Source organism: Lithobates pipiens, unplaced genomic scaffold (assembly GCF_037356315.1).
Source record: "Lithobates pipiens isolate NorthernLeopardFrog02 unplaced genomic scaffold, aLitPip1_a1.2 Scaffold_8, whole genome shotgun sequence".
NCBI classification, from domain to species: domain Eukaryota; kingdom Metazoa; phylum Chordata; class Amphibia; order Anura; family Ranidae; genus Lithobates; species Lithobates pipiens.
In genome coordinates, this window is record NW_027507903.1 from 658,031,943 (window position 1) to 658,045,152 (window position 13,210).

The window sequence follows — 13,210 nt, forward strand, 5'->3', positions numbered from 1 at the left end:
AAGATTGATAATGATCAAATATATGCAAATAAGAAAATAAGAAGGCTGGTATTCATAGAGCTATGACATTAAGTTGAGAGTAAACCGGTCCCATTTCCCCCTCCCTCCCGAGAAGAGGTGGAAGCGGGCCTGTAAGGATAAGCTAGGTTAAACTAGAGGACCTAAACATTACCAACATAGAGATCATACTACCGACCCGGCTAAAGTCTCTCACCAGGCATCAGGAGTGAGTAAAAGGATGTAATCTAGTCAGATGACCGAAGAGAGGGGGGGGGTCCCCAGAAAAATAGGGGCCCCACCCCCCCTCTGCAACCAGCCTGCCATGCCCCCGAGCCCCCAGCCATGAATGGTGAATACATCACCACTCCCAGAGACACTAAGTCTCGCAAAAAACTGTCCTGGGGGAGCTCAAGGGACCGCAGCCACAAAAAAATGTGATGCCATAAAGTTTGCATATGGATAAAAAATAAAAAGTAGGGGGTAAGCCTGACCCCAACTGCTAGACAGTAAGTCAAATGTAAAAGGAAAATAAACATGAGGAGGGGATCTCACTGGGGCAGGTTAACTAGAGGGGGTTCCTGTCCCCCTCCTAGACGGGAAAACCTGACCCAGGCACTCGATCCAAAACAATTCCAGGAACAAACAGGTGGACCAAAAAATGAAGAGAGTCACATTATGGGGGTCTTCCCTCTCTTGATTTCTTATTCTTCCCTGGGATCCAGACTGGAGAGACCGGGCTCGATGGTTGCGGACGCTTGGCAGATGCAGCAGGATTAGCCGTTACTTCCATGGGTGCCTCATGAGAGATGAGTTTGAGATGGAGAAGAAGCTTTTCACCTTCTGGGAGACTGGAGAAGGCGTAGGAATGCCCGTTGTAGTTGAATCTGACTGCAAAAGGAAAGGCCCAGCGGTACTTGATCTCCTGATTAGAGAGGACTGTAAGAAGTGGCTTTAGGGCTCTCCTCTTCTGAATAGTGACCGGAGACAGGTCTGCGAAGATCTGGAGTTGGTGGCCCTGGAAGGCTATCTGTGGTTGCAGTCTGGACTGCTTCAGAATCTCCTCCTTCACAGCATAGAAGTGTGGTTTGACGAGGATGTCTCTCGGGGAACCATCTTTCCTCATGGAACCGAGGGTCCTGTGGGCCCTATCTAACTCCAGGCGATGGGACGGGATGTTCGGAATTAAGTCCTTAAAGAAATCCTGAATTGCTGCGGAAACATCCGTGTAGGACTCAGGTAGGCCTCGAATTCTGAGGTTATATCTTCTGGATCTATTTTCCAGGTCATCGATCCTGGATAGGGCCACATCTAATTGCTCCTGAAGGGTCTGGATATGGGCAGCATTTTGGTTAGTGTGGGAAACAGTAATGTCCAGTTTGTTCTCGATGGCTTCCATTCTGGAGCCTAAGTTTGCAAAGTCCGATTTCATGTCTCCCGTGATCTGGGCTGCCGTGTTAGCTAGGCCTCTTTCCAGGAGTGTTGAGAGTTTGTGGAACAGGTCTCCCTGCTGTGATAAGGAGTCCTGGTCAGGGAGGTATGGAGAGTGGGCTTCTAGGAGATTCGGGGAGGTAGGCCCTAACGGAGTCAGGGCATTGTCTGCCGCATGGTGGCCCAGGAGAGACTCTGTGGAGGCTGGGGAAGGCGTTTGGAGAAGGTGGTGGCCTCCCTGGGCGACCTGGAAGTATGAGAGAGTAGCCGGGGCGATCACTTGCCTGTGTTCTGGCTTCTTTTCTCCGGAGGCCGCGTGTGACTGTGTGACAGATTGAACGGCGGCCATCTTGGTACACCCGTTCGCTCCGGCCCTGTGGAAGTCCGGTCCCAGGTCTCGTCTGGCGGCGGGGCCCGGCATCTAGGAACGGTCTCGCTGTGTTCCCCTGTGCAGAGAGGGTGGTATCCGGTCAATTCGATCGGTGTAGCGGCGCTTAGGGCTATCGCGGGGTAGAGGTGATGCGGAGCACCTTGCTTAAGCAGCCATTAAGGCGCGCCCGCGCATGCGCACTCAATGATGCCACTTCTTATTACCTGTCCAGTGGGCTGCCAATAGTGTAATTAGGAGGGGCTGGCCAAAGTAACATACATTACTAGTGATGGCCGAACGGTTCGCCCGGCGGTCGTTTCACGGCGAATTTCGGCTGTTCGTGGTCCGCCCGTTCGGCGGACTATTGGTGCCGTTCGCACGGCGGACTTCCGTGTTTACTGTGTAAAAGAACTTTGACCTATGATGACACATCCATCATGGGGTACAGGACAGCCAATTGAGACATTACAGCACATGGACACTTGGACATTCCCCCTAACTTATAAATACACCCGATCCGGCGGCCGTTTTACATTCTTTCTTCTGTCACTATAGGGAGAGGTTGCTGTGTGGAGCAGGGAGAGATTGCAGTGACCCATATCGCTAGCTATTTGGTACACAAAAGTACATTTCAGGACTAGTATAGGTGTTAGGTGTAGTTCAGGATATAGGTTTGAGGCAATGCTGTGCTACTGATTGTTGCAGCAACCTGAGTGTCTTTTGTCAGTATAGAGAAAGGGACAGGACGCTGTGTGCTGCAGGGACAGTCAGTTTAGTCATTAGCTGTTACTATCAGGTCCACAAAAGTGCTATTCCAGTTATTGTTCCAGCAGCCTCTGTTTTGTCAGTTTATATAGGGACAGGCAGCAAGCTGTGTGTGAGGCAGTGAGGGTCAGTTTAATCAGTAGCTGTTACTATTAGTTCCACAAAGGTTCTTTTCAGGACTGGTATGGTAATAGGCTTGTACACGTATAATATTCTTTCTTCCAAATGTAGAAAGAATATTATACTTGACTGCTGCCCTTCTGCTGCAGTCTGCTAATCAGTCACACACAACCTAATTGTTCCACAAAGGTCCTTATAAGAACTGGTAATAACCTGGTGTAGGGTGCTATAGTACATAGGGTTGAGTGAGGTACAGTCTGCAATTCTATAAGGACTGGTATAGGTCCACAATACATAGGGTTGAGGTGCACTACTGCTGACCGCTGCCCTATACTGCAGCAGTCCTTCATCGGTATATGGACTGAGAGTTTTGTCACAGGGTCATTTAAAAAATGACAGGCAGAGGAAGAGGCAGGCCCTTCCGCAGGGGTGGTAGGGATAGGGCAGGAACAACAGGCTTGAGCCAAAGTGGGAAGTTGCAGAAGGTGTGTTCAATTACTTTAAAGGATGCACCAGACTTGGTTGAGTGGCTTGCTCAGCCTTACTCTTCTGCACCCTCCTCATCCTCTCGATCTGCACCCTTTTCTTCACTCTCTGCTATGTGCACCCCCAAAGACACTACCATCAACAACACCACCACCACATACCTTCCGCTTGAGTCACAGGAATTATTTTCCAATCCATATCAAGAAGACATTTCTGATGCGCAGCCACTCTTGGTATTGGATCAGGAAGAGGAGGTAGCAACAACCGCTACTCAGCAGTCTGACGACAGTACCCAGATCAGCCCAAGGAGGAGGTTGGTCCCCAGTGTTGCTGCCTACTCCGAGATCTCTACTTATAGCGGTGGGGAAGGTGACATTGATGATGACGTGTCTAGTGATGTCACGTGGGTGCCCACAAGATAGGAAGAGGAGAGGAGTTCAGAGGGACATATGGACCAGCAGATAGGGAGGAGAAGCAGGAATAACTTACATTACACAGGAGGGACAAAGCAGACTACAAATGTATCAGGAGCAAGTCATCGACCATGTACGGTCACATCTGGCGCTCCCAGGACACCGGCACATGGCTCCGCAGTGTGGGCTTTTTTTAACGTGTCCGCTGCTGACAATAGCGTTGCCATCTGCAATCTTTGCAGTCAACGCATTAGTCGCGGTAAGCCCAACACTCACCTAAGGACGACCACCTTAAAAAGGCACATGAGCAGCCATCACCGAGCCCAGTGGGAGCAACGTAACACACAAAGCCACACTGCAGGCTCTCACCGTCCAGCCTCGTATTCTACTTCTCCTTCTCCTCTCTCCTCACAATTGTCCTCCACTCCACCTTCCATCACGCCAAGCTCACGTTTTTCTGCAAAAAGGCAGGCTTCCGTGGCCCTAATGTTCGAGCGTAAAAAAAATGATGACGCCGGATAACCCTCTTGCCCAACGGTTGATGGCTGGCTTGTCAGAACTCATAGCCCACCAACTACTGCCATATAAACTGGTGGACTCGGAGGCCTTTCGCAAATTTGTGGCCATTGGAACACCACAATGGAAGGTCCCAGGAAGGAAGCATTTCTCACAGAAGGGCATCCCAGAGCTATATGGCCATGTTCAGCGGCAAGTGAATATATCTCTGGCACACAGTGTCGGTGCCAAGATACATCTGACCACAGACACGTGGTCTAGCAAACACAGGCAGGGAAGGTATATCACTTTTACTGCCCACTGGGTGAACCTTCTGACGACCGTCAAGCATGTAACCCGTGGCACCCGTGTAGATTTGGTTTTACTGCCACGGATTGCATGCAGGCCTGACTCTTCTTCTCCTCCTCCTCCTACTCCATCCTCCTCCCTCTCCTCCTCGGCTGACTCCTCCTTTTCCACTGCTAGCGTCTCTTCCACTGCGCTGCCCAAGCTCCCCAGAACCTATTCGACATGCCAGATGAGATGTTGCCATGCCGTGCTGCGTCTGTTGTGCCTGGAAGCCAAGAGCCACACTGGCCCGGCACTCCTTTCAGCTTTGCGTTCACAGGCAGATCAGTGGCTAACACTGCTCAATTTGACAGTTGGTAAAGTGGTGACAACGGTGCCAATCTGCTTAGCGCATTGAAACAGGGCAAAATCACACACGTGCCATGCATGGCACACGTCTTAAACTTGGTCGTGCAGCGATTCCTTGTCAAATACCCTGGGGCCAGGACATCTTGCGGCAGGCAAGGAAAATCTCGACCCATTTCAGAAGATTTCTTACACGGCCATGGCTCGCCTTGCTGAATTCAGCGGCGACACAATCTGCCGGTCAGACGTCTTATTTGCGATTGCCCGACGCGATGGAACTCAACCTTCTATATGCTTGATAGGCTGCTCCAGCAGAAACGTGCAGTTAACGTCTACCTGTATGAACTCTGCGGCAGAACAGGTTCTGGGGAGCTGGGTTTTTTTCACCGCGCCAGTGGCTGCTCATGCGCGACGCATGCAGACTTCTGCGGCCATTTGAGGAGATCACCAAACTGGTCAGTTGCAGCCATGACGCCATCAGGGACATGGTAGCTTATGCCTTCTTTATGGAGCGTACATTGCGTTGTGGCATTGATCAAGCTGTGGAGGAGCAGGAGCGGGAAGATGAGGAGGTCGCAATGCTGGATGAATTCCCAGGGGGGGCTACTCTATCTGAGACAAGTCAACAACAGGAGTCTGTTGGTACAGTCCCGGTACAAACACAAAATGGCGGAAATGTTACCGTCGTCACAGAGGGCTGGCAGAATGGAGCACTTCCAGGCCTTGCTTCGAGAAATGCTGCATTCTGCCTTTGCGTGTGCTGGCAGAGGAGCAATTCCCACTCCCAGAGAAGGAGTTGCAGGTACCAATCCAACAGCGCCTGCAAGAAGAGGCCGGTTTGAAGATGTGTTGGTGACTTCAGATATGAGGTCATTCTTTCAGCTGACCCATCGACAGGTGTCATCCAGATCCAGCATCAGGGAACGCCTAGACCGTCAGGTGTCCGACTACATCAGGTTAACGGCCGATGTGGACGCTCTGAGGAGTGATGAACCCCTGGACTACTGGGTGGGCAGGCTTGACCTCTGGCCAGAGCTTGCCCAATTTGCAATCGACCTGTTGGCTTGCCCCTCGTCCAGTGTCCTGTCCGAAAGGACGTTCAGCGCAGCAGGGGGGATCGTGACCGATAAGTGTACTCGCCTAGCTCACGACAGTGTTAACTACCTCACATTTCTAAAAATGAATGAGGCATGGATCTCGGAGGAATTCAACACATGTGACAAGTAGACCATGTATATGTCTATAAACAATTTTTTTAATCAAGCGCAGAGACCTTCTTTCTTCATTCGGCTCTCTTCCTTGTCCAAAAAAAGCACACCGTAATATATGCCCGTACCCCCCTCTTTGAAGAGGTTGAGCGGTGTCATATTTCTACTGGGGCTGCTTATTATGAGGGGCTCCCACCATCCCTGTGCTGTGCTGACTTCCTCCTGGGGCTGTACCTCTGCTGTGCATATTTTGAGGGGCTCCCACCATCCGTGTGCTATGCTTATTATGAGGGGCTCCCACCATCCCTGTGCTGTGCTGACTTCCTCCTGGGGCTGCTTATTATGAGGGGCTCCCACCATCCATGTGCTATGCTGACATCCTCCTGGGGCTGCTTATTATGAGGGGCTCCCACCATCCGTGTGCTATGCTCATTATGAGGGGCTCCCACCATCCCTGTGCTATGCTCATTATGAGGGGCTCCCACCATCCCTGTGCTGTGCTCATTATGAGGGGCTCCCACCATCCCTGTGCTATGCTGACTTCCTCCTGGGGCTGCTTACGGTGCAGGTGTCAGTGCTGTATATCACGGTGCTGTTGTCAGTACTCTCTATCACGGTGCTGCTGTCAGTGCTGTATATCATGGTGCTGGTGTTAGTGCTTTATGTCACGCTGCTGATGTCAGTGCTCTCTATCATGGTGCTGTTGTCAGATGACTCTATCACGGTGCAGGTGTCATTGCTGTATGTCACGCTGCTGATGTCAGTAGTCTCTATCACGGTGCTGCTGTCAGTGCTGTATATCACGGTGCTGGTGTTAATGCTTTATGTCACGCTACTGATGTCAGTGCTCTCTATCATGGTGCTGTTGTCAGATGACTCTATCATGGTGCAGGTGTCATTGCTGTATGTCACGCTGCTGATGTCAGTGCTCTCTATTACGGTGCTTCTGTCAGTGCTGTATATCACGGTGCTGGTGTTAGTGCTTTATGTCACGCTGCTGATGTCAGTGCTCTCTATCATGGTGCTGTTGTCAGATGACTCTATCACGGTGCAGGTGTCATTGCTGTATGCCACGCTGCTGATGTCAGTGCTCTCTATCACGGTGCTGCTGTCAGTGCTGTATATCACGGTGCTGGTGTTAGTGCTTTATGTCACGCTGCTGATGTCAGTGCTCTCTATCATGGTGCTGCTGTCAGTGCTGTATGTCACGGTGCTGGTGTTAGTGCTTTATGTCACGCTGCTGATCTCAGTGCTCTCTATCACGGTGCTGGTGTCAGATGACTCTATCACGGTGCTGGTGTCATTGCTGTATGTCACGCTGCTGGTGATCATCTCCTGCACCCTCTTCTTTGCCTACCCTGACCTTCCCTCTCCTCCATTGCCTTCATGTGCTCCACAGTCCTTAATTGTCACAACAATTTCCCATATAAAAAAAGAATGCTTGTAGTTGTCGATCCCAGATTCACCTCATACATGTGTTATGTCATTGGCCATGTGGTGGGACTATGTTTGCACAGCTATTAATTATTTTGTGGCTGAAAATTTGACCTAAAGGTTTGCGAAGTTTGCCTCCCATTGAAGTCAATGGGGCCCGCCGCGAACGTTCCGTCGGAAGTTCGTCCATCACTACACATTACTTTGTTATTACTCCATTATGTAGTGGAGAGGTTGTTTACTTGTCCAAAACATTCCTCCCCCCCTAAAATATTTACAAGGGGCCATCAGAGGGGGTGATGAATCTGATAAGTGGACCTTATATTTTAGCCTTTAAATACTCTATACAAGAAATGTTATACTGATGTTGGCCAACAATGTTTGTGTATAATCTGCTTGTAATGTTTTTGTGCAAAATTAGTAATACGATTTTTTTTGTTTGACTCCACAGTTTCCTTCAACACCACAGGAATAGCAGACTGTGACCTCCCAGTTTGCCCAGCGGTGGGATTTTCCTAACTGCGGAGGGGCAATCGATGGGAAGCACGTCTGCATTGTCCCACCACCCCATTCGGGGGTCATACTATTTTAACTATAAGGGGTTTCAAAGTATCGTGTTGATGGCGGTGGTGTCGGTGACATATGAGTTTATATATGTGGACGTGGTGAGGAATGGCCGGATGTCGGATGGAGGAGTATTTACCCGGACCGAGTTTTACAGACATCTCAAGAATGGTGGCTTGGGATTGCCACCCCTGGAGGAGAACGTCGAATGACTGCCATTTGTCTTCATTGCATAGGAGGCTTTCGGTCTGGGAAACCATGTCATGAGGCCATTCCCCCAGAGGACCCTCACCCCTGAGAAGAGGGTTTTTAATTACCTGCTGGCCAGAGCCAGAAGAGTTGTGGAGAACGCGTTGGGGATTCTGGCCAGCCGGTTCCGCCTGATTCAAACGACCATTAATATGGCGGAATACAAACTTAACATCATAATTTTATCTTGTTGCATCCTGCATAACTTTATGAAAAGAAACAACCCAAATTATGTGGTCACAGTCGGGCCTGACGCCGGACTTCAGCAATCAATGATGTCCCTGGAAGCGGCCCGTCCTGGCTTGCCCCCCCCAAAGTGCCCGTGAAGTGTGCCAAAATTATGTGCAATATTTTTCGGGGAGGGGGGCCATTGCTTTGCCAGCACATGTTTGAATACATTTTACATTTAAAGCTGGAAAAATCCTGATTTTTGAATTCCTGCTTGTGTTTCTTTTTTCTGTTTCCTATTGCACTTGCAGTACCAAGTGGTTTGTACATTATTATCTAAACCCATTGACACTGTAAACATCAATTTAAACACAAAAAAGGGTATTGATCATTGAAAGAAGAAGCCACAGATTGTTGAGTAAAAATTCTTTTACTCCGTACACATTCACATGTGCGTTGTAAAACAAATAAAATATATAAAATTTTGAGTTAGCTACATATTTTTTTGTTTTAAGGTTACATAAACAGCCATGTTTCAAAACAGAACATACACAACTCTGGAACTTCCAAAGTTCAACATTGAAAAACTTAAAAGGCAAGATCACACATTATATTGTCCAAAATGTGTGGATCTTGCCTTCAACAGATGGGGTGAAGTCACCCCTGTAAAAGCCTAATTTTGAAGATGCACACAAATTGGGAGTCAAACTGGGGATTTGCATTCTGATCCCATGCCTAATGTCAACATGTGCTAGCTCCCATCATGGGGGACAAATGGACGTGTTTTAGGGGTGCAACACCTTCCTCTCACCTACTTGAATTTTGAGGAAGGGGTTGCAGGCACAAAACGTGTACATTGCTATCTCCTGATGGCAGATAGCACATGTTGACATACTGTGTGCATCTTCAAAATTAAGCTTTTTTTAAAATGTAAAACTTTTTGAAAAAAACACAAAATAGTGCCAATTTTTTGGGAAATTAAATTCTTCCTAGGACAATGATGACAAGGTAATGATATTTAATGATGATGTGTAATGTACGCCTATGTATTAACCACACCCATGTTCTATGCAATGATTGGCTGATAAGGGTGCATATAAAATGCAGTCCCTCCCACAATATATTAGACAACTCCTGAACTTTAGTCTCGACTCATCTCTTATTGCCTTTGTCAGGATGTTGTCTCCTTAATACTGCAGTATTAAGTAAAGGGTTTCGTGAGTATTGTAATTGTGTTAGTTACACCTAGCTGGTCTTTGTCAGGTATATAGAAATACCATTTTAATCACAACAGAATGGAGGCACTCGCTGAAATTTTTGAATTTAGGACTTGGCAGGGTGTGGTCAAGCATTGAAGCTTTGACACACACAACCCCGGCCAGATAAATTTTAGTTAAGAGAATTGTGAGACCGACCAGGCTGTTAAGAAGTAGCTTATGAGAAGCCTGTGTGTGTCCTTGGTGGGACTCTGTGGATGGGGGCGGGGCCACAGGCCTGCATGGTGCTGGTTCCCCAGCAAAGAGGAGGTCTCCGGCCGGGAGGGGGGAGTCCATGGCAGGGCCTAGCAGAGATGTCAGAGGATCCGGGAGGACGGATGGATCGGGCGGAGGGATGGCTGGAGCCAGCACCGGGGATCTGAGGCTGAGGCAATCTGAAAAGGGACGGGGCCTACCGGCGGGACGCTCAGATGGGAAGAAGGGCTGCACGAGCGGTTCGGAGAGTCGCACAGAGAGGGGCAGGTCCGGTTCACATCGCCGGTCTGCCATGGCGGAGAAGAGTCCGACTGTATCGCGGCCCAGACCGGCGGCCTCAGGGGTTCCTTCACCTGGGGGGCTATCGGCTTCCCCTGTCTGGGAAGGGGACGACCGGTCTGAAGGAGAATTGTCGGAGGAGGAGGAGGAACCGGTGCCACCGAGGGAGAGCAGCGGGTCGGCTGTGGGAGGTGTTCCTGGTCAGCCTGGTGAGTCCAACCATACAATGTCTTTGTCTACTGCTTTGCATGATTTGTTGGTGGGGGTGCAGATGGGTGCGGGGGTGCAGGAGCAGGTGGTATTCCAGCCGCAGGTGGCAGTTCCTGCGGGGGTGGGTGCAGCGGCACAGTTGGGCGACCTCTTGGAGGGCATGCGGGCGTTGGTGGGGAAGTTTGCGGGGGGTCCGCTACAGCCGAGTGCAATGGCCCCGTGGACAACGCCAGGGCTGGGGGGGCCAATGGCAGTGAGGGGGGCGCTGGGGGGGCCGCGCCTGCCATGGCGTCTCCCACGCCACAAGCAGGGGTGGCCGCGGACAAGGTGGCAGACAAGGGGAAAAAGGAGGCAGTGGTGAGGACCGACGTGGTGAGGATTGTGGACGTGGCCAGATGCGAGGTGTACGTCTGCTTCGAGGGCCCGTTAGGAGCGCACCTAAAACCGGAGGTTCGCGAGAAGATATGGAAGGGTGAATATGTGGAAATCTTCTCTCTGCTTCCATTGGAGAAGTTCAACTTGGATAGGGTGAAGCCCGATGATTCCAAAAAGGAGGACGAGGAGAAGAGGCGGTACAGGTTGATACCGCACACTTTTTCCAACTGGCTACAGGCATTCGCCATTTTGGCGAGCGTCATTGGCAAGAAGAGCCCCGAGCACTGCTCGGTGCTGTTCTGTTATATGGACGCCATAGGGGAAGCTCACAGGGTATATGGGGGGCTGGCCTGGCTCCGCTACAATGAGCAGTTCAGGCAGCGGAAGTCAGTGCGTCCAGAACTGCGTTGGGATCACAAAGACATTAGTCTTTGGATGAGGCTTATGTCCTCGGCACGTGCCCCGCCTCAGTTTCTTCAGGGGGGGGCCGGGAGTGCGCCAACCTCTGGACTGCTGGCAGGAAAGAAGTGGGGGGTGTGCTGGCAATTCAGTGAAGGTGCCTGCAAGTATGGGGGAGCGTGCAGGTTTAAGCACGAATGTTCAGGCTGTGGGGGGCCCACACGCTCGCCAGGTGTTTCAAGAAGGGAAAAAGACCAGGTGACGCTGCTCACAAAAGGGAGGACTCCAGTGATGCTGGAAAGGATGCTGCCTTTCCTAAGTAAGTATCCGGATGGGGAGGCGGCTCGCTTATTGACGTCGGGGTTTCGTGACGGTTTCAGGATTCTGTGTGCTCTGATAGCGGCGCCGCCGCCGATGACCGGAGACTTGAAATCAGCATTGCAACACCCGGGGGTGGTGGATGAGAAGTTGGGGAAGGAGGTGGCTTTGGGACGCATGGGGGGACCATTCGCGGAAAAAACCTGGGGGGACTTGGTGGTGTCTCCTTTGGGGGTCGTCCCCAAAAAAGAGGTGGGCAAGTTCCGCCTGATACATCATCTTTCCTTCCCTAAAGGGGGCCCGGTGAATGATTTCATTGACCCTGAGGCATGTGCGCTATCGTACACATCGTTTGATGCAGCGGTGCGGTGGGTTAGGCGCTATGGGCAGGGGGCACTTATGGCTAAGGCAGATATTGAGTCGGCTTTCAGGCTGCTCCCGGTGCACCCGGATAGCTTCCGGCTGCTGGGGTGTCACTGGCGGGAACAGTTCTACGTGGATAAGTGCCTGCCCATGGGTTTCTCGATTTTCTGTGCCTTCTTTGAGGCGTTCAGCTCCTTTCTGGAATGGGTGGTGAGGGATGTTTCAGGCCTGGAGTCAGTTATCCACTATTTGGATGACTTTCTGTGCATGGGCCCACCTGCCTCCGCTGTGTGTGCGATTCTGCTATCCACGTTGCAGCACATCATGGGCAGGTTTGGGGTCCCATTGGCTGCGGATAAAACAGAGGGTCCGACGTCGGAGTTGAGTTTCTTGGGCATTGTGATTGATGCGGTGGCTATAGAGTGCAGGTTGCCTAGCAACAAGTTGGAGGCATTGCAGCGGGACATTAGGGAGATTCAGGGGCGGCAGAAGGTTCAGTTGAGAACCTTACAGTCACTGCTGGGCAAGCTGAATTTTGTCTGCAGGATCATTCCCATGGGGAGGGTCTTCTGCCGACGGCTGTCGGCGGCCTCTGCGGGTGTGCAGGTTCCCACTCATTTCATTCGGCTGCGCCGGTAGCATAGGGAGGACTTGTGGGTGTGGCATGACGTTCTGGCCACCTACAACGGTAGGGCTATGTGGATGTCCGGCCCGGTGAGCAACTTCGATGTGGAGTTGGTCACTGACGCTGCAGGATCCACGGGCTACGGGGCGTTCTTTCGGGGGCGGTGGAGTGCTGACCCTTGGCTGCAGTCCTGGAGGACGGCCGGGTTCCTGGGAAATTTGGTACTGCTCGAGCTCTTCCCAGTGGTCCTGGCTTTGGAGCTCTGGGGGGAAGATTGCTAAAATTTGAAGCTGTGGATAAACTGCGACAATATGGGTGTGGTGCAGGTGGTCAACCGTATGTCGGCCTCCTCCCCACCGGTCGTACGGCTAATGCGGCAGTTAGTGTTTAGGTGCTTGCAGTTGAATGTTTTTGTTTATGCCATCCATATCCCTGGGGTGGAGAACTCATTGGCGGACTCTCTATCTCGTTTCAAGTGGGACAAGTTCAGGGAGTTGGCACCGGACGCGGAGGCGGTCGGGGTGTCTTGCCCGGACTGGATGTGGGAGCTGCCATTGACATCATCGCAGGATGGGTCCGGCGGTCACTGAGTGAGTCCACCTGGTCGGCCTATTTGAAGGTATGGTTGGAATGGTCGGATATGGTGAGGGAGACGGGGGTAAGTGGTCGGGGACCCGATGGTAGGTTGCTGATACTGTACTTCGTGACCAGGAATATGGAAGGAGGAGTGTCTGCATCTTCGCTGGATCGGAAGTTGGCGGGTTTGGCGTTTTTGTGTAAGTTGATGGGGGAGGAAGACTGGACGAAGGACTTTT